This window comes from Chelonoidis abingdonii, chromosome 1 (assembly GCF_003597395.2).
Source record: "Chelonoidis abingdonii isolate Lonesome George chromosome 1, CheloAbing_2.0, whole genome shotgun sequence".
In the NCBI taxonomy this organism is placed as follows: Eukaryota; Metazoa; Chordata; order Testudines; family Testudinidae; genus Chelonoidis; species Chelonoidis abingdonii.
Window position 1 is genome coordinate 205,807,903 of NC_133769.1, and position 22,752 is coordinate 205,830,654.

Below are 22,752 nucleotides of genomic sequence, written 5' to 3' on the forward strand. Positions count from 1 at the left end.
TTCTGAGCCAGTGATCACTTAACACTACAAGAAAATTGTACAGGGGAAAAGATTCATCTCTCTGTATATGTAATAAACAAATGATTAATTCAACATTAACAACTGACAGAAAAAAATTAGAATCGCCGATTGGGGCCAGATTCTTGACCCTGCTGCAGCCCCTTTGTGCTGCTCCAGTGTTGTAAATGGGATGGACAGTTGGCTTAACCTGAGATGCAGGAATATCCAGGGGGTGGACACCACACCTGTGTGACCATCCCACTATGTAGGGAGTATGGTAGGAATGCTGTTGTGCTCTGGTGGTCTCCCGCTGGTGCACCAGGCCCTTGGACCGATAGCCGGCCAGCCTGGCTAATCTAAACTCTGCTATGAATGGAGTCAGCATAGAACTCGCATGAGGACTGGGGACAGACACCTTATCTCTTTTTTGGGCCCCCTCCACACAGTTGTGCTCTGCCCATGTTGAAATTCTATATACTATATGGTAATAATTACTGCAAAGTATGGCTGTGGTTATGAAAGTGCCTACTTCTACTCACCATACTTCCTTCCTTTGAGCCCATTTCTTCTCTGGTGTACTGTGTATCTCGTGTAATCCCCATAAATCTATATGACTGCACAGGGTTGAATGTAGCCCTTTATCTCTTTTAATCATAAACTTCTTTTAGGGCACTGACCAAACTGTTACAGAAAACCAAACTGAATTCTAGCCTTCCTCATGCAGCAGCAACAAAATTGCCTGCTAAATTCCAAAATATTGGCTCTTTATTAGTCGCAATGCTGTAAGAAGCAGAACACAGCTTGACTTTCGGAACCCACTAGAATTCACAGCGCTGGTAGTTAGGGAAACTGAAACTGAGCACATGGGTTGCAGAGGGCATTAAGAAAGAATAAATATGGAACCTCACTATGTCATTTTTAGTCACATTTCTGACTATAGCATCATTGTAAGATTCCTAAGCCTAAACTCAGCTTTGTTTCTCTATCTTTTAGCCACAGGACTGCAGTGTTCTGTCATTTTGTCCATTGCCTATAAAAGTGCTCCTAGTTAAAACAGGATTATAACTGCTTTTTGTCATGAGAATTTGAAAACGTGCTCTAAATGTTTTGAATGTTACTATGATTGGTGTAATGCTATGAAGTGTATATCAACACTTCTTCTTGGCCCTAGGATTTCCTTGGAGACAGAATATTTAATTTCATTAGGGGTAAAGGCCTTCTCATCAATAGACAGAGAGGGGGGAAAAGACACACACCTTAGGGAGGGATACAGGACAGAGGCACTTGTGGCAATGAAGTTGAGAAGGGAGTTGTAGAAAACTGGCTGGTCAAAGACAAAGCAGAGCAGGTACACACTGGTTGATGAATCCTTAGCAAGGTCTTTGTTCTGTGATGATTATTAGATTGAAATGATAATAGCTTCTTTGGAGCCCCTACTATATCAGCGTAAGTCAATCAAACTTTAATACACTATAATAAACCCTCACTGCATGACAGCTGATGCAATTGATTCTTATTTTCAACTGTTGTCATGTCAGAATGTCTAGGAGAGAAATGTTATTGTGCAAAGGTTCCTCCACTGAGATCAGTGGAGATGACAAAATGTAATTAAGGGATTGATTCTTTCCCCACTGAAATTACTGTTAAAACTCCCATTCTTGTTATTGGGAACTGAATAGGGCCTTCTGTGTGATTAACCACTGCCTGTAAGCAGTAGCTATCTTTTAAATGTTGTCTTTGCTATATCAAAAAGCAAACACTGAAATATCAGGAGAAACCAGTTTATAGTAAGGGTTCATCAGTGCCTTCCAAATTCAGACCCAAATCCTGCAAATACTCACACCTGTAACTTTATGCACCTGAGTAGTCCCACTGAATTCAAGTGCGTCAATTTACTTGCATGTGTGAGTGAGAGCAGAATGGGGGGTTAACCACTTCAGCAAAACAAAGGTTAATTTTTACAGACTTGTTAATTTCCCCCCACCCCCAAAATTCCTCTCCTCATAAAATAAACTCTGATTCACCTAATAAATGGTCTGCTTTCCTCAAACAACACAGCTAAGATATATTTTATGTGGAAATTTTATAAAAAGAGGAGGGACCTCAAATCATCTTCTAGGCTGAGATTTCATGTGCCAGGATTCTGTTGAGGGGAAAATTTTGTCATGAAATATTATACCACTAAACTGGAATGGGTATTGAGGCCTCCATCCAAATTTTGCGAACAGCCTTATAACAGACCAACTCCAAACCCTGGAAAACTGAATGCTCTGAACTTTGGGATGTTTAAAATACAGATCTGAATTTTTCAACCTGGGCCTAACTCTAGTTTTGGGTTAGATCTGCAATCATTTAACACTAATGGAGACACAGAATTTGTCACTAACATGTGCAGAAGGAATCTGTGGTCATTACTACAAAGCTTCAGTCTACTGTGCCACAGAATAAAAAAGCCATGGAGACAAACATCTGGGTAATATTTATATAAAATTTATGCTTGCATGTACTGCACAGCAGTCACCATTACCAAGTGAACATTTACCAGCAGGTTTGAATAGGAAATCACCATCATTGTGCAGATATTGCTGTATGACCTGTTGATAAGGGCTAGTTTTAATGACAATCAGCCCTGGAGAGATTAATATGATTTTATTTTTAATTCTGGCAGATTTCTGGTCCTGTTCATATTTTAATTTTAAAAAGATTGTCTACAGCTGAAATGCAATAATGTACTAATTATTCCTTATGTCTCTGCCTGTTGATTTGCTGAGATAAGTATATATTCAATTTATTTAACACAGTTCCTGTCTGAAGTGTTAAAATTCTTACACCTACAATTGGTACTATCCTATAATTCAAGGATAACCAGTCAGATGCCCCACTTTGAGGCAACAGTAGCTCCTGGTTATGCAAGCTCTGAGGGTAAAGGCTGAATAATCTCTGATTTTTCAGGCCCTAATTTACCAGCCCATCCAACTTCAGCAAAGTACTGAAGCATGCACTTAACTTTAGGTATGTGTTTATGTTCCATCCACTGGGAGTTGGCAGATGTTGAAATGTTTTGCTGAAGATTCTGGCCTGGCACTCAGAATATCTGGGTTCAATTACTGTCTTCTCCAAAATTTTCCTTTGTGACCTGGGAGTGATCATTTAGGGTGAAATCCTGGTTGCAGTGAAGACAATTGGAGTTTTGCCATTGACATCACTGAAGCCAGGATTTCACTCTTCACCTCAGCAGGACTAGTGAACTGGGAGAAGAGGAAGGAAATTTTACTTGGGTGTTAATAATTGTTTTAAAGTGGGAGAAACTGGTTTGACAAACTGATGGAAGTTGCAGACAGGTAGGGGAGGGGAGGAACTAATGCAGGCAGTTGTGAGATGTCATTTTGTCATTCTTCAGATTAATACTTTGAAGAATAATCTGGCAATTGCCCTTACTTTTGATTGTCCTCCTAATAATTCAGTATTTATTCACATGCAAAACTTCTCCTTGGCTTGTGCTGCGAAAAAATCTACATTAACAAGACACCAGTTTCTTTTCTTTTCTTTTTCTTTTGGATAGTGCTTATAATGGGAAGAAAAAGGCAGAGGCTTTCCTGCAGTGCTGCAGCACCGATCTGAGCTGGTGAGCTGAAGGTAGGGATCCTCTGTGATAAGCACTGCATAACAAGGTTGATTGGACCACTCAATGAACTGCTCTTTTTCTTGTCATCTTGTCCTTCCTTTCAGCTTTCTGTTTCATTCTCTCAGTCTGTACATTATTGTTTTCTTATTCAAGAAAGCGAGTTAGAAACTTTTCTGAAATTTCAGCACAAATACTGGGTCTCGGTGTCTACTAGAAAACAAGCACCAGAGTTCTGTTCCAATGAGTTCCTATGCGCTATGAGCACAGATTAATTCTTAGGGCCACATTCTGATACTCTTATAGTAGGAGAGAATACATTTGATTCAGTGGGACTACTCATGAAGTAAGAATAAGGGTATCAAAATGTAGGTCTTAGTGTATACCTGTATAATGCCCTGGCTGAGCTATCAACAGAATGGCTCAAACCTGAGACTTCTGGATGTAAACCTGAGTGTCTACTGATTGAGCTAAAATACACTGTTAGTGCAAAAACCGTGCCAGCTAATAAACCTCTACATGATCCATCCACTAGAAAGGGACAGAGTCACTTTTTGTACTAACACAGTGTGATAGGGCCATCCTGCCTGGAGTGCCCTCCTTTGGCAGGTCATGGCACAATGGGTGTGCTGCCTCAGTTTCCCTCCTACAGAGTCCTCATTAGTTTCACTTCAGGCTTTCTTGACTCAATAATACCCTCTTTGGTAGCTGGTTGATTATTTAAAAAAAGTAGTGCAAAATAGTCCATAATGAAAGTCCTAAATATATAGTCCACTTCTCACCAAAGTGCAAGCAGTCAGTAAAACTCAAGACATCTCGTCCCTTGATGCCCCACATGCCACATACCTGTGCCTTCAAACACAACTGTGTTGCGTGCCAGTCCACTTCAGTCCTGGGCAGCCAGGCCACCCCTTCTAGCTGAAGTGCAACCCTACTCTTCCCAGCAGAAACCCCCACAGCCTCTCTGCTGGGAGTATTCTTGCCAGGTGAGAGTCCCTCATTCTCCTCAGCTCTCTCACAACTCTCCAGCCCTGAAGATGTCAATAGGTTAGCTCCTTCACTATTCCCTGCCTTTAGCCTTCTCCAGCCTGTTGCTCCAGCTCTCTGGCTTAAAGCCAGCAGGGAGCTACCTTTGCTGCTCTCTGGCCTTCAGCCTTCTCCCAGGAGCCACTCTCTGCTCCCTTCCAGGACTGTTCCAGTCTCCTTGTCTCTGGCAACGCTCATTCACCCTTCCTGACCAAACTAGTCTGCTCTGATTCTCTGGGCCCCCTACCTGCTCCCACCCACCCCCAAGCTCTCTCTCCCTGATCCCCAGATGCTGCCCCTCCCTCTTAAATGGACAAATGGGAGCACTCATTTTGGCACAGGGGCACTGGACCTACTTCATTTACTGGGACCAGCCACCTTGTGGCATATTGGTTATACTTTCCCCTGTCTGAGGAGGCTGATCCTGAGCTTCTCAGGTCCACAGCAACTCAAATCCCCTTATAAGTCACCATGTGCTCCTGTGGATGGACCGTTGGCAGTAGGGGTCGAGTTCAGGAGCTCTGGATCTATAAGCACTAGCCTTTACTACCTGAGGCAAAAGACCCAGCTCTGTTATCTCAACGGGTTTACTGACTCAGACCTCCATAGTCCAGGCACTAGAGGGAGACAATGTAAATTGTAGGTTATACGGTAGAACCTCAGAGTTACAGAAACTTCAGGAATGGAGGCTATTCGTAACTCTGAACAAAATGTTATGCTTGCTCTTTCAAAAGTTTAAACTGAACATTGATTTAATACAGCTTTGAAATGTTACTATGCAGAAGAAAAATGCCGCTTTTCCTTTATTTTTTTAGTAGCTTATGTTTAATACAGTTCTGTACTGTATTCTTTTTGTCTCTGCTGCTGCCTCATTGCATATTTCTGGTTCCAAATGAGGTTGACCGGTCAGTTCATACGCTGATGTTTGTAACTCTGAGGTTCTACTATACTTGTAAATAATAGACTTTCAGATCCTACACCAAACATATGACCTTGGTTATGCTCCTACCCAAGTGACACTGGAATATACTAAGCAGATATTTCATTGTTGATCATTCAGAAATAGAACAGTGTTTCTTCTAAAGGAATTTATAATTCTAGGGGCAGTTAAGCCTAAATAAATAGTATGACTTTTGTTCTTTTTTGATGCTGATACTACAAAGTGTATCCAATATTCAAATATCACTTTAAAAAGTTATATTAAGTGAAGAGAACCACTGAATTAATTAGCAGGTTGACTCCAGTTACAAATTACTTCTAAACTACTGCTTTACACTTCAAAGCAACCTTTTATTCTTTGCCACTGGCACTGAAGGCCTTGATGCTGCATTGTGTTTGTGTGGGCAGGTCACTGCATTCATGCAGAAGCCCCATTGATTTCATTGAGACCCAATGTGGCTGCCACGGTCCAGCTATTTGGATCTGATTGTAGGATCCGTGCCTACGTTAGGAATCTACAGGATTGATTGTTTTTTAATTGATGCAGTACAGCATACTAATGCTGACAGCAATAGGCCCATTAAGAGTCTTGAAATTCACTTCAGTGGGAGAGTGCTTATGCAGCTGAGGGCAGAATAGTTGCAGCAACTTAACAACCTAAATCTAAAAGCCCACAAATAAAGTGCATGTTACCGGTCAACAACAATGTATTTTGCTGTGACATTTAAAGCCCAAACAAAATGTAATTCCTTGGATGTGAAAGTCACTACTCACCACATAAAGTCCAAATAAACAGACTTTGTTTGGGGAGTTCAGCGGACTTTGGTGGAGATTAAATTCACAAGTCTTCTCAGCTGCAGGAAGGATAACTATAGCAAAGCACAGTTGCTATTCTAGCTTATATAGTCTGTAATAGCCACAGTCTCGCTCATCCAAGATTCCTAGCCACAGCGACCCCCTCCTCACAGTTTCTTCTGTATACTGCTGTTCTGAGACACTATGAAGCTCATCTTTTGTCGTGTACTGGGGTGTAAAGGTAGCCTGCATTAGGGTGACCAGACCGCATATGTGAAAAATCGGGACAGGGAGTGGGGGGCAATAGGAACCTATATAAGAAAAAGACCCAAAAATTGGGACTGTCCCTATAAAATCAGGACATCTGGTCACCCTAGCCTGCATGGCTGTCCCTTTCTCTCTTGCTCTCTCTCTTTCTCACTCCTCTCGTACCATGAGGCTCAGTGCAGAGTTTTGTGTTTCAGAGACTTTCACCCTTCTTGCATAGCTGATTGGACTATAACTGAAAATTGTTCTGGAGTATGAGCAAATAGTTACCTATAGCTCATTGTTCGATCCCTCATCTCAGCTGATCTTTCCACCAGTTACAATATCATTGTATTTCAATTATCAATAGCATCCTAGTATTACATACAGCCCAGACTTTCTAAAAACACAGCTCCAGACTTCATCATCCTAGGAGAACAAGAGTTATTCTCTCTCCTTGGGTTTAATTGCCACTGGGATTAGTATTCCCTCATCTGTTTTAAAATGATCAACATTTAAATATTGATGCGTAATGTTAGAATCAGGAATTTCATTTTTTTCAGACTATTGGACTGGTTCACCCTCTCACTCCTATATATTGAAATACACACAAATTTCAAAATGAACCTTATGTGCTAATTCAGTACTAGTCTTTCTTAATTTGCCAATGTGTTTTTCTAGGTAAACACTTCCATCATTCAGCAAAGACACTTTAAACTACAATGAAAATAAAAGAGGGAATAAAATAAAAAAGTTCAACTGTGTGTTCTCTGCATGTTTAAACAATAACGTTACTTAAGAAACAGTTTACTTATATGTGGAAGGAGCAAAACATTTACCGCATTCCTTTTAGGAAGTATATTTACAAAATTTCAAATAAATGGAGAAAAATGATTCCACATGTGGAAATGCTAAACATTTAAAAAATGATAGTGAAGACCCAATGACCCTGCCCTATGAACCTCAAGAATTCCTTAATTTATTTAAAGCAAGGACCTTAAATAAAGTTTGCCTTTCTGAAGCATTTATCTAAGCCTCTAGTGGAGGACATGTTATGACAATGCATGTGGTATTCTATTTCTCTTATGTAATTTTAGAGAATGAACATATCTTACCTTCAAAATGTTTTGTTTCATAAAGTGAATATAAAACACACTGAAATAATAATTTAACAAAATACATTTGACTACCAATTAAATATTTACCGGAGTAAAAGTATATGTGTCTTTGTTAGTTTATGTTGATTTCGCTGAAAATATGCTCAAAGAAATTATACAAAGAATTCTTCTCCTGATTAAAAGGTAGAATTGTGGACTTTGCTGTTGATATCATATTTATGTCAATGATCTTTCTTTTCTTATATTGCTTTATATATGGTAAACTTAGTTTGTTAGACTGCTGTGTTAGAAAGTTGGTTTTTGTAAAAAAATAAAGAATCTAAATCTTGTAAGTGATCTTATTAGATGTACTCTAAATACCTTTCCTTTTAATGTTTTTGCCTGAAGGTGCAACAATATTTGCAGGCTTGGCAGAATTCAATTTTTTTTTTTATAATTTCAGTGGATAATCTCTGTTTATTTTAAAACCTTTTTGACTGCTTTCAATTTAAGTTTTTACAGTTGCACAAAAGTATAGGCTATGCATTTTTAATTTTTCACCCATTTTAAAGTTTTCATAATTGCAGGAAATTTTGGGAGGTCAGACAATGGGGAAAGGGGTACAGACAACAATTATTTAATGACAGCAGATATTGAGTTTCAAAAAGATAAAGCTTTGTAACTGTTAAAATACAAATTTTCAACTTCATAACAAAATATACAAAGTAAATATCCTTAAACTCTAATAAGCTCTCAAGCCGTATTTTTCTTACTTTGCCTATTTGTAAATTTTTATTATTATTGATTACGATATTTTGGTTTGTGTATACAGTGAAACAGATGTTTAATAACAGGAAAAAATGATCCATTTTCAGAATGGAAAGAGGTGAACAGTGGTGTCCCCCAGGGGTCTGTACTGGGACCAGTACTGTTCAACATATTCATAAATTATCTGGGAAATGAGGTAAACAGTGAGGTGACAACATTTGCAGATGATACAGAACACTCAAGATAGTTAAGTCCAAACCAAACTGCAAAGAGTTACAAAAGGATCTCACAAAACTCGGTGACTGGGCAACAAAATGGCAGATGAAATTCTATGTTGATAAATGCAAAGTAAGTCACATTGGAAAACATAATCCAACTATACACATAAAATGATTGGGTCTAGAAAGAGATCTTGGAGTCATTGTGGATAGTTCTCTGAAAACATCCACTCAATGTGCAGTGGCAGTCAAAAAAGCAAACAGAATGTTGGGAATCATTAAGAAAGGGATAGATAATAAGACAGAAAATATCATATTGCCTCTGTATAAATCCATACACCCAATTCTTGAATAGTGCTTGCAGATCTGGTCACCTCATCTCAAAAAAGATATATTGGAATTGAAAAAGATAGAGAAAAAGGCAACAAAAATGATTAGGGGTATGGAACAGCTTTGGTATGAGGACAGATTAATAAAACTGAGACTTTTCAGCTTGGAAAAGAGACGACTAAGGGGGGATATGATAGAGGTCTACAAAATCATGACTGGTGTGGAGAAAGTTAATAAGGAAGTGTTATTTACTCCTTCTCATAACACAAGAACTAGTGGTCACCAAATGAAAGTACTAGGCAGTGGGTTTAAAACAAAGAAAAGGAAGCATGTCTTACACGATGCACAGTCAGTCTGTGGCACTCTTTGCCAGAGGATGTTGTGAAGACCAAAACTATAACAGGGTTTAAAAAAGATTTAGGTAAGTTGATGGAGGATAAGTCCATCAATGGCTATTAGCCAGAATGGGCAGGGATGCAAAACCATACTCTGAAGTGTCCCTAGCCTCTGTTTGCCAGAAGCTGGGAATGGGCGACATGGGATGGATCACTTGATCACCTGTTCTGTTCGTTCCCTCTGGGGCACCTGGCACTGGCCACTGTTGGAAGACAGGACAATGGGCTAGAGGGACCATTGGTCTGACCCAGTATGGCCATTCTTATGTTCTTAACATTTACTGATAAAAATCTAATCCTTCCAAGAATATTTGCAGCTGTTTTATCTTTCTTCAATTTACATACTCTCTATCCTGTATTGGAGTTGCAAGTACTCATCCCTTCCAGATTTAGGTCACTAATTTGCTACACCTGTCAAGAACTGGTGTTTTGGCAACTTTAAATCAGACATTTGAAGAGATTATATCTAGACTTCCAGGCTGTGATCCTTCATAAACAACTACATTGGTGCCCCCTTGGCACAGAGACCCACTGACTTCAATGGGGTTCCATACAGATGTCTTTGCAAGAACAGGATAAGATTATGATCAGTTTGAAACAGGTAATTTATTGCAAAGTGAGCTGTGTGAATGAACTGCTTAATTACACAGATAAACTATACCTTCAAGAGTGGAGGTATCTGGACATGGAATCTGTAATTCGACATAAGAAGCTATAGTATCTATGGTTTATTGCCTCACAGGACTATGGAAATATTAAACAAATCTTGTTTGCCTAATGGAAAAAAGAACATGTGGACACAGTGAACAGCACAAAGGTAATTAATCCAACTATATCGTCCATGAATGAACAGTATTTCTTTTGCTGTATTTTTTCTAGAGTATATTTCCTTTGTAATGCTAAGTAATAATTATATATATGTACTAGTAGTTTGGTAAGCTTTTTAATAACGTGTCTAGGAGAACTGTGCAAATAATATACAACTGATCAGTATATTTGAAGAATATATCCAGTTTTCTGTTGGTGAACTATCAATAAGCATAATGAATAATTGACTTTTATTTATTACTTGAAATTATTTGCCAGATACTGATGATAACTATTGATCAGGAGCTGATATGCAAGCACTTCATTGTAACTATTTGAAATTCAATATTCAAACTGTGTTATTGGTTATCTAGGTCACATGGTATGGTTCAGCTCCCTTATTGGATGTTAAGTATCAGAGAGGTAGCCCTGTTAGTCTGGATCTGTAAAAGCAGCAAAGAATCCTGAGGCACCTTATAGACTAACAGACCTTTGGAGCATGAGCTTTCCTGGGTGAATACCCACTTCCTCAGATGCATCTGAGGAAGTGGGTATTCACCCAGGAAAGCTCATGCTCCAAAACGTCTGTTAGTCTATAAGGTGCCACAGGATTCTTTGCTGCTTTTATCGGATGTTGTAGCTCTTAGAAATAATTTCCCCAAATGAATGTTTATGGAAGCAAATTTCAAATTCACTTTTCTGCAAATTCTCCCCCAATATTCACTTAAAATATGCTTTTCTATGACTGTTCCTTCCAGTAAACTTACTTGCACTGCTAGAACAATCCTAGGAGGCGACTGCAACCGGCTCATAGAACCACAGCTGAGTCAAATTCATTTAAGACCCTTGAATGAGTGTTTGCAGGATTTTTACACTATTCGCTCATCTGGAACATTCAGGCTTCTTATAGGTGTTTATTAGCATTCAACAAAGTACTTAAGCAACTTCTAAAAACGATGGCTTTCGTATTGTCTTTGCAAAACTACAAATATCAGAGACCAGCAAAATTTTAATAGGCAGTTTATCTAAATGTTGCCATTTTAGCTTGAAAACAATCACAGGCTGAGTTCAGTGAATGATTTTCTTTTGTGTTTGTCTGTTTCTAACAATACACGGGATCGATCCAAAGCCACTGAAGTCAGTGGCAGTCTGCACTGACCGGGGTCAGAGTCCAGTTGCCTTCTTCCCATCTTTATGGGTAAGTAAGAAAGTTTTGTCCTGCTCAATGTAATTTTATTTCAGGCTTTTCAACTTCTTTTCATGTGACAGTACCCAGTGCACCGACTGACCTCTCTCTCTCTCTCTTTCTCTGATTATCTAAGTTCCCCATTTATTTCCAAGCAGTCATTGAGATAGTGATTGATATAAAAACTGTCTGTCTTCCACTTATCTCGCACACTAGATCCAGCACAGAGCCCTGTATTTATAGCCCTGACCTAGGTGCTGAAACAGCTTCTCGGCTGCTGTTCTGGATCCTGAAAAGTTGGTGATAAACCAACGCGCATGAAGTGGCTGATTTGCAAGCATAGACTTCATTTAAACCGGGAAAGTCTCTCTTAACTGTCCGACCCGTGACGTTTTCTAGCTACTAGGACAGTTTCAGTTCAGCTCTGCTCTTGACTCCCACTAGCTACTCTGATGCACCTCTGGGAGTGAAATGGATGATTTTCAGGCTGTGCAACCCCACGTAATGCTACGAATAATAGGTGTCCCCCAGTTTTCCAGGAGCATCGAAATCTGTTTGTTAACATTGCGATCGAGGGAGATTTTGGAAGCAGGGATCGCAACCGCTAAACTCTCTAGAGCAGACATATGGAGCTAGTCTTAACTCAAGCGTCGTGTCCCCGCTCCCCACCTCTGAAACGTGTTTCCTGATACCAGGGTCTCTAATTCCGGGCCGCTGAACAGCCTATTTTGTGGCGGTGTTTTCGGCAGTAGGAAATCGCGTGCAAGCTTTGCCTACAGTCCCAGTGCGTGAGGGGTGTAGTTCCGAGCCAGCTGCGGCACCTCTGACAGGCATCTGCAGCATGTCCCCCTGATACCAGGAAAGTTTTGTCCCGCAATTTCTGAGAGACTGGAGCTGATTTCCCCCTCCTCCCAGGTCGCCATGGTGATACCGAGCTCCCGCTCGCTCGGATCAGGACCAAATGGGCATCGCTTCGTTAGCAGAGCCCTGCTAGCAGCTATTCCTCTTCTGCAGCCAGCTCCTCTGCAGCCCAGCGGGGCCGCTCTCACCGCCCGGCCGGGAGCCTCCGGAAAGCAGCAGTCCCCCTGCCTAGAGTAGGTGTGACCCTACGTCACAATGCCACGCTGCCCTAGCGCCCCTCGGGCTTTCTCCCCATGCAGCCACCGCTGCATTCCCTGCCCTGCGCTGCCATGTGTTGCTGCGGCTGGGGACCACTCTCCCAAGGCACCCCACGGGCAGTGAGAGACGTGCCTTTGCACCCAGCCAGCGGGCTCTGAAACATGGCACTAAGTAGCCCTTGCCGCTAAATAACTGGTTCGATCATCTCCGTACTATCAGCTCAGCTGTCCCTGCATACAGCCCAGAACGGTCCTAGTCACATCTAGCGAAGGAAGCCTTAAAAGTAAGAGCACACACGGAACTCAATGACACACAAAAGTCTCCTTTTCACGGAGCAGCAGCGATTTGGCTGAAATGGCACCAACTTCCAGGGATCTCCGCGTTACACGGCGTTTACTGCTTAAATATCCCACCACACCTCGGGCTGCATCTCACGAAAACCGCTAATGAGCGGGGTTCTCTTTCCCGAAAGCAGAAGCCCGAGCTTCACATGACTAGGACAATTGATTTCCCTAACTGCCAAAGGGAAACATTGCATGCAACGTCTGGCAGCTGATGCCTCCAGCCTTAGAAAGAGAGGCTGAACCAATCTTTAAAACCACAATTTGCTGGCTCTTTCTGAATCCAGTGAGTGTTTTCCCCCCTCCCTGCGAGTTTCCAGTTGCTAATGAAAGGCATATGAAATTGATCTCCCTTCTGTTATGTAACTGCCTTCTGCCCATCTTTCTATACTTGGAGGTGACATTTCTCCCAGAGTAGGGAATTCACGGACAAAAGAGAAAGGCAAGAATCGGATTTCTTGTGGGACTAGACAACAGCTTGTTTCTCTTTAGCAACTCCGCCGTCTTACCTGTTTGTGGCAGGTTGTTTTCATTCAATCATGATTTTCTTTTTGGAACGGAGCAGGATGTTGTTGGCTGATCGTTCACTCAGTGATGGATTAAAAAAAATAAGATGATGCTCAGTTTTACCTCGACCCTAAACTGCTCTCTCGCGCCTCCATCCTCCCCGCAGCTCGCCCACCTCTTAATCCAGCTTGGCTTCCCCACATACACAGCCAGGTGCCGTATTCAAGTCCAATTCGCTCCGTGTTGCTAGGACAGAGTTAAATGAGACCTGGAGGAGACCAGATGGGGGGGCGAGGAGGGAGGAGAAAGACCCGGGCGGAATAAAAAAAACACAGGCAGAGAGAAAAGTGTTGGACCACGCAGGGAAACGTCATGAAATCCGCAGATTCAATGAATTCTACTCAATTTCAGGCGAGTGGCTGCTGTGTTCTCCAGTCAGAGCTGTAACAAACAAGGCAGAAGAAATAAAACTGTGCGCAGTGCCATCTGCTGGAGCAATGCTGCTGCACAGAGGAGGCGGGAGTAGGGGGTGGGTGGGTTTTAGGGGTTGCTTGCTTGCTTTCGTACCTTCTGACAGAGCAGGGAGACTAATGGAAAGTTTTTTATCTGTATAGAGCTTTCCAAAGCCAGCCTGGTCCCTTTCCTGCAGTATTTCTCATTGGGAGAGAAAGAAACTAGTGTTCATCCTGGACAGGGAGGACTGGCCTGAAACTCTCTTTATTTGCAGCTGAACTTGAAAAGGAATGAGGTGGTGCTGGGAGGGAGAGAGATCATTTTTATTGTTTTACTTTGGCCTGAGGAAATGGAAATATACAAAATAGGAAAAGGGAAGGAAGAAGGAGGAAATAGCATTCATCAGCCCTGCAGGCTGGGGAATGAGCCCCAGGGAGCTAAGAGGGACTCCTTTGACTCTCAACAAGATCAGGAGCTGAGTGGCAATGGCAGAAGGGCTGGAGTGAGACCCAGCAGTGGCATCATCAGGCTTTCAACACTTCTCATGATAGTCTGTTTCCCCCAGTTTTGACTGGCATTTCCACCTCTCTTCACCTCAGCCCTGCTCCCTTAGTCCCTCCATCGCATCCTCACTCTCCTGGCTTTCTTGTACCTACTAACACCATCTCTTTTCCCCTCCCCTCTTTTCATCTCCTTATCTCCCTTTCCCCTCTTCTCCTTCTCGGTAATGCCCTCTTTTCCCCTTTTCCTGTTTCTGTAATCCTATAAATTAATCCTTCCCCATGCTACATATAAAGAAAAAAACACCAACAGATTACCTATAAAGAAATCCAACAAGGTGGAACCAACACAATATTTGCCAGTCATAACTCTGACCACTCTGCTTGTATAGTTCATCCTTTCTCCTCTATCTTTTCATTTGTCTTGTCTACATAGACAGGGATATGGACTGTCTCTTACTCTGTCTGTTCAGTGCTTGGCAGTCTGGCAGTATGGCCCCCCTAGGTGTTACTATAATATAGATAATAATCCCTGATATGATAATTCAAGAGAAGGAGGAAGGGCTCTTGTGGCTGCTGACTGCTTTTTCTGAAAGTCTGATCAGTGTTCTAGTGTGTTCTTGTAAGGTTAGTTTCAGCCCCCGCCATCAGCTCCAGAGTTCACACCTGCTCAGTAACAGTAGATCAGCAATTACTTTTCCTTTTTATGCTTCTGAAATGACAGGAACCTTTAAAACAGAGTCACCTTTATTTTGTAAAATCTCTTCATCTGCAACCCCCTCTAACCTCACTCTTCATCTTCAGACCTTCCTTATTTTCCTAATGCGCTGTCTGAGATTTGTTTCTCGTAAGAATTCATGTTGAAATGTATTACATTATGCTAGACATGTAAATGACTATGTTCTAGGATCTTAAAAATTTTCTGTAAATGGAACCCTTCAGTGATTGTTGAAAGCAGTAATATAAGGCCTCATCCTACAAGAAGATTTATGGGAGCACTGCTTGTATAGCTCAGTAATCAGTCACTTTCACATCCCTTCCAGTGTGCTAGAAGACTATCTAATGGAGTTGCAGCTACTCCACATGCTGAACCAGGCTGCCTATGGACTGCTGACCCTTAACTCATCCCCCATGCTTGCATCCTAGATGGAGCTACTATAAGGGGGGTGCATAACTGGTTGGAAATCCATTCCCAGAGAGTAGTTATCAGTGGTTCACAAGCTGGAAGGGCATATCAAGTGGGGTCCTGCAGGGATCGGTCCTGGTTATGGTTCTGCTGTATGGCAGATAATGGTTCAACTGGTAAATAATGGCATAGAGATTTGTGGACAATACCAAGGTGGGAGGGGTTTCAAGTGCTTTGGAGGAATAGGATTATAATTTTAAAAGTACATACAAAGTTTTTACAAGGAGGAGGGAGAAAAATTGTTCTCCTTAACATCTGAGGCTAGGAGTATGTCTATACTACCCGCCGGATTGGCAGGGAGCGATCGATCCAGTGGGGGTTGATTTATTGTGTCTAGTCTAGACGTGATAAATCGACCCCCGAGCACTCTCTCGTTGTCTCCTGTACTTCACTGGCACAAGAGGTGCAGGCGGAGTTGATGGGGGAGCGGCAGCAGTTGACTCACTACAGACACCGTGGTAAGTAGATCTAAGTATGTCAAATTCAGCTACATGAATAACTTAGATCAACCCCCCCCCCCAGTGTAGACCAGGCCAAAGAGAAGAAGCAATGGACTTAAATTGCAGCAAGGGAGGTTTAGGTTGGACATTAGGAAAAACTCCCTAACTGTCAGAGTAGTTAAGCACTGGAATAAATTGCCTAGGAAGGTTGTCGAATCTCTGTCACTGCAGATTTTTAAGAGCAGGTTGGACAAACACCTGTCAAGGATGGTCTAGATAATACTTAGTCCTGCCAGGAGTGCAGGGGACTGGACTAGATGACTTCTCAAGGTCCCTTCCAGTCCTATAATTCTATGATTCTATCTACCAGAACAGCAGGAAAAGTGGACATGGTTCAAATTTTAGAGGGGATGTGTCAGGGCTCATCCCCTCTTACTCTGTATTCTGGACACCCAAATTGCTGCATGAGAAGACCTTTTATGTTTGTTAATCATTAAATATTTTATGAGCAGCAGCATATGGATGGTTGCATTAAATTGCTTGGAACCACAATAAAGGCAATGGTCTTTTGTTCTTTCAAAATGGTGCTTTCTCTCCTGAGGCAGCTAAACTAAAATGGCTCTTCAACAGGTGTAAGATAATCATTTTATACTTAGCCTGACTTTCCTCCTCCATCTATTTTATGAAGCCAGCGATGTGAATTTAGCTGCAGAACCACGCAGAGCCTGTTAATGCTAGTGCGAGCACACATGGAAGTCAGTGTTTATGGCTATATATTCTAAAGATTGCAGGCTAAAGCCTGACTAGCATATTGCTTAGGCAGCTCTCCCTTTGTAATCCAACATATCAGCTGAAGTGAGATGGGACATCTGAGCTGGCAGTCTCTACCTTTGTAGTGGTTGGGGCAGGTGGTCTCAGTCAAGAGCCTCAACTTTGGGACTCACTTTCCCTTTGGCTTACAGCCCGTGAATTTGCTTGAGGTTCAGGGTAGACTCAGGCTTTTCCTGAAGGTATGGTTTATGGGAAATGTTGAGGTTTATTTCTGGTTGGGAGGTTTATTATTATTAGCTGACATGTCAGTACATTGAATTACATATGTGGTTTTGAGATTTTTCATATGTATGACTAGTGATTGCTAGTGCATTTTTACAAATGGAGGAAAATGCGGAATACATTTCTACTGGTCCTGTTTCCTTTTTGCAGACATCATTTGCACCCACATTTTTTATCTGCAAAAAACAAGTCTCAGGCATTTAGGTGAGTTTATAACTACCTGATGTGTGCCTGCAGTCAGGTAGTTAGAGATCCAACTATGCAGATAGGCATCCACAAAAGAATTGCACTTATTTATGCAAAATGTAGGCACAGGTTGTTCCTGTAAAGAACAGGGAGCAATCCTTCTGCAGTTTGGTCCCAAATGATTCAGACCCACTGCTGAAGCCAACCAAAATAAATTTTGATTTTTAAATGGTGTAGCTAATAGTTTAGGGGGAACTGAGGCCAGAACTTCCCTCTCATAGCCTGATCCTGCAAATGCATGTGAGCAACTTTACTGATCTCAAGAGGATTTCTTATGCGCACAAAGTTACTCTCACGTATATGTAAGTGTTTTCAGGGTCAGGCCACTAGGTACTTAGTGCCACCTACCCTTCACCTACACTCTACTGTGCAATATAATGAACTAGTCATGCAATATGGTATATATGGATTTATTTGATCTCTAGAAAATCCCTGCAAGTGCAATTCAATGCATTGGAAACAGCTTTGCATGTTTAAAGCCTGCTTATCTGAGCCAGTGTTCATTTACCTTCAAAACAAATCAGGGTCCAGACACTCTGGGGAATCCCACAGGGTCTGAATCCCAAGAATAAGCAACTGAATCAACTTATTGCATCCAATATTACTGTATTGTAAAAGTGCAATAAGAAAGGTCTTTTATGAAAGCTGGTGACACACAGGTGATTTATACCACTGTGCAATGAATGTGTTCACACGGTATGAAGAATTATGAATACTCGCTGATAGTAGGCTTTAAAGTCTGTGACCAGTCAAAGGGAGAAACAGGTTTTCTCCCAGACAGGAGGGAGTGTAAATTAAGCATTATGGAATCAAAACAACAGAAGCACCTTTACATATAAATGAGCAGGGGTTGGGAAGTCAACAAGAAGGGAAGGATAATAGAAGCCTTCCTGCCTCTTGTAAAAGGGTCAATGAACTTTGGGCGATATAAACAGAAACACAGAGCCATTTTGATATCCTTCCCCTGAGGAGACAAAGAAACTGAGCACTTTGGGTTCTGTGTTGGCTCCTAGCTAAAGGCTGGCCAGCCATGTTGGAAGAATGACTGTTGAGAAAACTACTTTGAACAAGAGACTCTAGTTTGTTAAGTTAGACTACAGTCTTAGAGGCATATTTTTATTTTTGTTTGTAACCGTTCCTATCCCTATTCCTTCTACTTGTTATCACTTAAATCAATGTTCTTTTGTTAGTAAACTTGTTTTACTTTTACGGTGCTGGATATTGAAGTGCAGAGTGTGTTAACTCCAGTTAGGCTAACAGGCTTCTGTATATTGTCTTTTTAAAGGTGTGAGTGTTTCAGTGAGAGAGGCTGAACACTGCAGAGAAATGCTTTTGCGGGCAGCTTGGGTCTGGAAGGGTTGTTGAAGTCCCCCTACAAAAAGTAACTGGGCATTAGAAGCCAGGGGGAGACTTTCTTGCTTGTAAGCTCAGTGTTGGAGTCAAGGCTGTGAGTCTCAGCAGCATAGCATTTAAGGCACCCGGAATTGCAAGGCTGGTGTTAACTGAATCCCTTACTGGCCTGGGTGAACTGGAAAGCATCACACGAGCGGTGTCTATTTTCCGGAATTGAGTGGATGAGGCTAAGATGTGTAGGAGAGGGAATTCTGGTAGGTTGATAGAGATCTAATATGTAGACTCTGAATAAATCTGCACTTTGTATTTTTAAAACTGTGTTGTACATGCATCTCACTTGTCAGAAAGGTTCCTTTCATAAATCTAAATAAAATATTAGTTTTTAGGTGCATGACAGGTGGACAAAGTTTGTCCAGTCTAGTCTTTAAAGTCTAAAGCTGCTATATTGCATTTTTTTTAAAAAAAAATAATGCAGAGAAGTTATTTTAACCTTGAAGTGCTTCTAAATAAAGAAATTATCCTGTTGTATGTTTGTTGTAATTAATTATTGTGATCAACATTTACCTAGCCACGTTGAGGGCTGTGTCCTGAAGAGGATGCTGTGGTCCTTGGAATGACACAGGTCCAGGAGCAGAAGTGATGGTGGGTGAGAACCACCAGAGGACGACACACTGGCTAGCAGAGCTAATTCCCGGGACAGCCAGCAGGAGGCAGCTCAGTGGTGCGTGAGACCCATCACGGAGAGTTTAATTTTTTACATATTGGATCTTCACAGGGAAGATTAGAGGACTCTATATCCAAAGGCAATACTAGATGAAGAAAGCACATTGGTTTTGGAGTGTTCTGTGAATAAGTGTATGGATGACCAAGTAGCTGACCAACAAACCACATAAGAGGCTCAGTGTTTTTCCATCCACAAAGTAACTGGCCAACTATACATTCGGGAACATTTTGAATGGATGCCTTAGACGCTTGGATGATAGTTGACTTAATCCACCAAGAAATAAAGAATATCAGTGCTTTGCACCTCTATTTAGGTACCCAATAAATAACAATAGAGCATTGGACATCTTCCACCATTTAGTTCTATACAAGTAGAACTTCACTGCTCTGACCATATCTAAAGAGTCTAATAATTTTTCTAGGACATGAGAGGATTTAGAAAAAAGAGGAGAAAGAAATTCACTGGTTTAAGTGGAAAGGTAAATTTCTGTGTAGATTGAAGTCTGACCTGGTCTTAGATCCACCTTGTCTGGAGAAAAACAACTGTAGGAGAGGCTGCTTGATATAGAGAGCCCAAAGTTCATGAAAGCCTCTGAGTTAACATGATGGCCAAAAGGAAGGCAAACTTTAAAGCCAGAAAATATGATTATTACTGTTACTTTAGTAGCTCAAAAGCTGATTTAGTAAGAGTTTATAATTAGAGCTGAGTGAATAGTTGATTTTCTTAAATTGGTAGTTGAACCAAAACATCTGGGGAAAACACAGTTAGTTTTGAACTGAAACTGTGTGTTTTGTTTTTGTTTTTTTTTCCTCAAGAAATTAAAAACAACCAACAAAAATCATTTGGGTTGAATGAAACTTTTTGAGTGTCATTTCATTTACAAAATGTGAAATTGAATTGGCATTTCATTTTGAATCAATTCATTTTGACCTTTATAAATCAACAATTTTGAATTTTTTTTTCAGCTGAAATGATTTGCCGAATTTGACCGAATTTCTTAAATAGTTTCCATGCACCGATGTTTTTGGTGAATTACTTAAGCAAAAAAATAAAATAAAAATCACCTGGGTCTATTTATAATACAAGATTGAAGCTCCATTGATCCACTGGTCATCAGATCCCAATCTCTGAAGTTATTCCACATTCAGAAAACTGGAGCTGTGCAGAAAAAGCAGCAAGCTAGAACTGGAAAGGACATGATTCAAGGCACTAGGACTTACACACTTTTGAAGAAACTAAGAGTTTTGGTTCCTATGAATATCATCAAATGGGAAATCCAGTATTTCTTGGGTGGGTAATCTCCGGATGTTTGTATTCCTCGTGACATACTCTTTTTGTGTGGCAAGTTTTCTGGATTTGAGAAGGAAATCACCCAGGTCTATGTTCTAAGAGGCATGACCATTCACATACCTTGTGGTGAGTCTCCGGGTGTGTCTACACTAAAAATGCTACAGCGGCATAGCTCCAGCAGCACTGTAGTGTAGACACTTGCCACAGTGGTGGGAGAGGTTCTTCTGTTGCTCTAGTAAATCTATATCTCTGAGAGGTGGTAGCTAGAACAACAGAATAATTCTTCCATCAACCTGGCGCTGCATACACTGGGGCTTAGCCAGCTTAATTACATTGCACAAGGCATTAGAAAATTTTCATGGCCCTGAGTGATGTAGTTGGATGAACCCTACCTTTTAGCGTAGACCAGCCCTATGTCATTGTAGGGCTGGTGAAGTCAAGGTACCTTTGTGAATGAGGTCTTGAGAGAACATTTGAACATCACTCCAGTGGGAGGAATTTTCGACCTGTGAAAAGCTGACAATAACTCTCTCTGTGATTCCCATCCTGGTGTTCTCAAGTGTAGGAGGCGTGTAATCAGACAACACTGTGCTCTGATGATTCTTGAGCCTTGTAAAAGCCCTTAAGTGCTATTGCAAGCCAAAATAATTTAAGCCAGCCTTGAGGTTGTGCTAAGTTGTACTGGGGGCTAACCCATGTTTCTGCTGCCCTGGGGATCTTTGGAGCTTAAAGTTACCTTTCCCTCATTCCCCTCAACTTCACTCAGGGCCTTTATCTCCACTGGCCCAGGAAGCATGAGTCCTGACAATAAGGCTACAATAAGAGTTTCTTAGCACATCATTGGACTGGTCTGTAGTATTGAGGGTTGTGGTTAAACCTCTGTTTGAAGCTGAATCAAAGGAGTCTTTTTAGGTTTTGTTCAATTTACTTTGAATTAGGAAGTTTTTACATTTCACAGCGCGTTCAAAAAGGGCCCAACAATTGGAGCCCTATTGTTTATTTGGTATGACTAAATTGGGAAATTTTGCAGATCAAGCCATTGAAAACCAAAAGTGAGGAAAGAAGAGAAAAAGAGAGTATTGGTTGAAAGTTGTCTGAATTAGTTTTGTTGCCTGAATCATACCAGAGGGAAATCCTCTTTTCCTTCTTTATTAGCCAATAAAAATGCACCAATGCTTCAACTGGAAAACTTTTCCAAAATGCAAAGGCAGAGTTTTGTAGCCCAGAATAGCTGGCTGGAAATATGCATGATATTTTAGATTGCTTCATGTAGCAAAAGCTTCCATTCCATTCATTATTCTTTCTTTTTCTGGAGCTCAAGAACAGATGATAATCACAGATCTGGAATTGTGTTTCACAATTGCCAGGATTTCTCTATGGATTCTTATGTTATATCCCTCTCCCCCACCTTTTGCCTGCCTTGTCTAGATAGATTGTAAGCTTTTTGGGCGGGGGCTGTGTTTCATTATATCTGTACAGTGCTTAGCGTTGCTCGGCCCTGTTCTGTGTAAGGCCCTAGGCGCTACCGCAGTAAACGGCATCACATCTGCAATTTTTGTATACAAAGTGAGGCAAAATCCCTACTTGTTTTTCCAAATTTCCCCAATACAGCTGCTAACAACCTTCTCATCTGCTACTGTACTTTGTTATCTGGACAGCAGATCTTTTCTTTTCTTTTCTTTTCTTGTTGCAAACTCCAGCACATGCTTTAGTCATATGCAAAAACATTTCCACATGCCACTTTAATTAGTCCAGACTTGTTTTATTTGAATCCCCTTCTATTCCTTTTCTGTGTAATTATGACAGCTCTTTTTAACTCACCAGTGACTTCCTTCAGCTGTTTGGTTTGGATTTCTTAATCAATAGTGAATTTTAATTAGCAACTTGTAAGTTATTGTTCTGGGAGATGGGTTTCATGGTTCATTTGTGGTTTCACTCATTTATATCACAGAGAAGTATAACACTGCTTCTCTTTTATTGCATACAATCAGCCCCCTCCTCCCATCTCCCAGTTTTCCTGATATTTGGTTGCTGTTCTGTAAAAGGCAACAGTAAACTCTGCTGCTTTGTTGTGCTATTTTACAATGTATGATAATATGATTATGTGTCTC

At 41.1% G+C, this 22,752-nt stretch overlaps 1 protein-coding gene across 1 annotated transcript in view; it reads right to left on the minus strand.

Annotated features, from left to right (window-relative positions):
• The window catches only part of KCNJ6 (potassium inwardly rectifying channel subfamily J member 6), a 237,293-nt gene extending 223,635 nt beyond the window's left edge, over nucleotides 1–13,658 (minus strand). The window contains exon 1 of the mRNA XM_075073757.1: nucleotides 13,399–13,658. The gene's annotated coding sequence lies outside the window, so the exon portion shown is untranslated. The remainder of the gene's footprint in view (nucleotides 1–13,398) is intronic.
• Between the last annotated feature and the right edge of the window lie 9,094 nt (nucleotides 13,659–22,752).